This window comes from Gossypium raimondii, chromosome 8, assembly GCF_025698545.1.
Source record: "Gossypium raimondii isolate GPD5lz chromosome 8, ASM2569854v1, whole genome shotgun sequence".
NCBI lineage: Eukaryota > Viridiplantae > Streptophyta > Magnoliopsida > Malvales > Malvaceae > Gossypium > Gossypium raimondii.
The window spans coordinates 481020-485431 of NC_068572.1; the positions used below are offsets into that span (position 1 = coordinate 481020).

At 34.5% G+C, this 4412-nt stretch overlaps 1 long non-coding RNA gene across 5 annotated transcripts; it reads left to right on the top strand.

Moving 5' to 3' along the window:
- The first annotated feature begins 984 nt into the window (after nt 1-984).
- On the top strand, nt 985-4173 carry LOC105789996 (uncharacterized). Of its 5 annotated transcripts, none has more exons than XR_001132393.2 (6): nt 985-1230; nt 1402-1503; nt 1770-1924; nt 2034-2159; nt 2544-2745; nt 3193-3606. It is a non-coding gene; the product is annotated as an uncharacterized LOC105789996 (long non-coding RNA). The 5 variants fall into 5 exon arrangements; XR_008198334.1 differs by having other exon boundaries at nt 3305-3606; XR_008198333.1 differs by lacking the exon at nt 3193-3606 and adding an exon at nt 3859-4173 and having other exon boundaries at nt 986-1230.
- The last annotated feature ends 239 nt before the right edge of the window (nt 4174-4412 follow it).

The window sequence follows — 4412 nt, forward strand, 5'->3', positions numbered from 1 at the left end:
TACATGCCATTACAAAAATAAACATCGCCACACTTAAGATAGAGATTGTTGTTAGATGCTGAGTCAGCAATCAAAGAGAGTACCTAACCTGTACAAGGAAAACAAAACTGCACGCTGAGTAAAACTCAATGATATTTCTATAATCCGAACGTTTTAAGACATGATATGATACATGAATGCTCAAATTGAATTATATCATCATACTACTATCTAAACATACAATTACAAGATATCACCATTTCAATTAATTTCATACACACATACCTTGGTTCATATTAAACACTTACCATAGCCCCAAGCTAATGATTAAACACATAACTTAGTGATATCATCACATGGTAAGATATAGTACATAAACATAACATCTCTTAAATCATACCTTTCATATTCATGAATATTCATACTTCAGTCATTGATACATCATGCCTTTCCATATTTGTCGTAGTGAAGTCAATCAGAACCCTTACCGAAACTCACACAAAGTGTGCTAAACGATGGTCGAAACCATCCCTTCTCTATAATCGATGAATATTATGAAGGCAATTGAAACCCTGATACACGTTTCCTTTGTGCCATAGTCCAACTATGGTATTACATATGCATTGCCATGACTCTGTCATGGTCTTACATTCGTAGTGCCATAACCTAGTTATGGTCTTACCATCAAAATGCCATAGTCCAGCTATGGTCTTACATATAAACATTGTCATGGTCTAACCATGGTCTTACGTCCATAGTGCCATAACCCAGTTATGGTCTTATCATCAGAATGCCATAGCCCATCTATGGTCTTACATATAAATACTGCCATGGTCCAACCATGGTCTTAATTTTGAATAATTACCATAGCCTCGCTATGGTCTTACATGCGAATGTAACCTGTCTCTATTGATATTAGAAATTATCATTTTCATAACTTTTTACAATTTTTATTTAAATTTTAAGGGTCGTTTGTTTAGCAGCAAAACATTCTCCGAAAAATGTTTTGGGTAAATAAAATGTCCTTTGGGAAAACGTCTTAACGGTTCTATTTCTATCAGATATTTTCCATTTTTCTCCACTTTCATCACAGCAGTCGTTCTCCTTCCTCTCTGTCCATCAGCCGCCGCCTCTCCTCCTTATCTATGTTTCATTGGCCTTACCTCCGAATTCGAGTCTCGTCATCTCGTCGTCTTTTCCAAATTTGCATTTTGAAGAAACCCCAAAATCTAGCTTTCCAATCCTATCAAGGTATATCACTATCTTTTATTTTGATTACTCTGTAAATGAGCAGTTGGAATTTCCTTCATGGGAGTTAACTTTTTGCTTTTCTCTTTGGCTATTTCTCTGATTATTTTTGTTTTTCAAAGTTATTATATTTTGGTTACTCTACAAATTTGTTGCTTTCTCTATCTCAACCAGAAACCATGACATCCCCTCTTCTACCCTAACCAACGCCGCAAATGGATCGCTGAGCAGACCCATGCCCAGTGCGTGCGCCGTGCCGACGAAGTCACTCGCGAGGTTGGTCTTTCTTTTTATTTATTATTCTACTACTCTCTCTCTCTCTTTCTCTCTCTCTCTCTTTCACTTGCCCTAGCACTAAGCATTCTATCTTATACTTTGATAAAGTATGCCCAAGTGCAAGAATTCTTTCGCCAGACGGCACTAATTTCCAAAAAAGAGAAGGAAAATGTTTTGAATATGATCCTATCTAAGTGGTTGCCCTTGATTTCTATCTTCATTCTTTTGGGGACTAAATTACCCGAAAACCCTTATTGAATTCCTAGGTGGAGATGATGAAAGCTGTTAGCTTTATGTATATTCGTCCGCCTGGTTATAATGCTGAAAGTGCCAAAGCGGCCGAGATTACTGATGAGAGGAAAAAAACTGATCATAACAACGTATCCGATGATCATTCTACCGATGTGCCTTCTACAGAAATGTAATTTTGATTTGAATATAAAACTTTTCATGTGTTTTCCTTGTTTTATTTTAAGCTTATTTTCATATTTGTGAAATGGCTTTCTCAATTTATTAGCTTCATCTTGTAGGCAGCAGGAATCTTTGCCCGGTGGAGGTGCTACTACTAAAGAGAAACGGAAATCAAGACCTAAAGATGTTTTTGGACGTTCTTTACCGACAGAGGAAGAGTTTGAAGTTCTTAAAAATGCTCCATAGTATGTATCAATAGTAGCTTCTGCAATATTAACCAATGGTAAATTGAATATACCTACATGCACTACCGCACAATCTTGGCTAGTAAACCAAAGAAAATATGATCTACTATGGAGAAAAGCAGACAATTTGATTTGATTTCTATTGCTGAAATAAGCTATTTGATTGTTTATTTCCATGGTCACGCTATGCAAATGAATTTAATTATTGTACTGATCAATGAAACTGGCTTACTCACATGAGGAAGCTCAAGCTACATCTTTTTAAGGAATGTTAAAACTAACCTTCTTATAACAAGGGAAAAATATATTCATCTCATGGTTACATTATTATAACATGAAAGTGTGTTTTATAACTTCTATTTGACACGATGATGGAACTTTCAGGCTGGAGACTGGTGTTCCTGGTAAGGTTAAACCATTTGCTGTTGAAGTCCATAATGTAAAATATCTTAGATACGAAAATTATGGTCACCAGAGTGGTGATCGTCATTGTCCATTGAAGGGTGCTATAATACCAAATGAAGAGAGTCGCTTAAAAAGAGATGACCCATTGACTGCTATCATGGCTCAAATGGATCCTACTGAGGTTGGTATTACTTCTTTATTGGTTCTGTTGAAATTATTGAAAGGTATTAAAGCTTTATTGCTCCAAATAATTATTAAATGGGGGGTTTGGTTGTTTTTCAAGCTTGGTTCTTGAATTAGCCTTTTTTTTTTTTTTGGTAATCTCTTGAATTAGCTTTTGTGTGCAAGGGAAAGGGTATTTGGTATATTTGGTTTTTGTCTTATTAAGAGACTGAGATTTTTTGGAATTGGAATTTGTTTCTTAAATTGTTAAGAGATTGGGATTTAAGACCGATTGCCATTTTGGGTTTTTATTTAGCACATATATATAGGAAATTATTTTTCATTTTTTCATTTGTTTAATAGTCTGTTTCCAATTATTTTTTCATTTTCTGTTTGTTTTAAACTCTAAATGTTAAACTTTTGTTTTATCAGAGAATATCAATCTGAATATTTTGTTGCAATGCAGCATGTTTGACAGTATAAAAAGCTAGTTCATCTACCATTTTCTGTTGTTTGAAGTCTGAACTTTAGGGGTAAATGTGAAGATTCTAACTGTGTAAAGTTTCATGTCTCTTGAGGCACCATTGGCTCGCATGCAGCTTGTGATGTATGCACTATTGTAAGGCTTGAGTTAGCATCTTCCATCCTTTACAGGCAATAAAAGTTTGTTTCTACTATACTGCAGTGAGAAGAAACCTGTATATTTTTGCCTTTGTACTTCCATTCTGACATGCACGCTCTGACATGTTTGATAGTTTTTGATTATGTTACCATGTTATAGACTGATAAAGCTGTAAATTTGCTTGTAGTAATGTAATGTATCTATGCATGCATGACATGCCATTACATTTGTTGTGCATATTATGATCTTTAAGCCTAATGCTTTGCATTCTTTGCTTTGAGATGTAAGTCATAAATTAGATGTTGGAAATGCTTGAGCCTGATAGATGAATTCACAACTTTAAAAGTCCAGAAAACCTTTTTGTCCCATTATTAATATGACATGATTTGTCTGATTGTCTCTTTACGAAATCAATAAAGATTTTTAGCAATTAATTATCTTATCATTGCTTAAGAAACTTTCGTATATGTATGTATGCACTTTAGTCAGGGTAACTTACTGCTGTTTCAGGTAGCTTAGGAGTTCCAAATATTAAAATTCCAAAGATGTGTTTCGGGAAATTTGTACAAGGCAAAGAGCAGTGCGATATATTTATGGCGAGGGATAAATCCCTGCTTGATGTACTTTATTCATTGCACAGTGAGGTAGATTTGAGACAATAAACTATTGTGCCTTCACTAATAGTTCTTCTAGTTCTTAAAGAAATACAGCAGTCTCATGAAGACATATTTACTACGTAATTTTGCTCGTTCCACACTACTAGGTGGATGGCTTTACTAACTAATATTTTCTTAAAAGCCTTTTGTGAGAATTTGGTAGATAATTCATATATACGGAGTTGTGCAGTGGTTTAGTTTTTGGAGGAGAATATGATAGCTTCTATGGTGCAACTTGACAACATCAATTGCTTCTCTCCTTCCTGTTAATCCAAACCTAAGCCATAACATGTATGTGGATATTATAAGGTAATACTCCCGGATGAGTATATTTTATATTTTATATTAAAATTATATATTTATAAATACTTGTGAAAAAACTAAAACTAGTGTATTTACGAATCACAC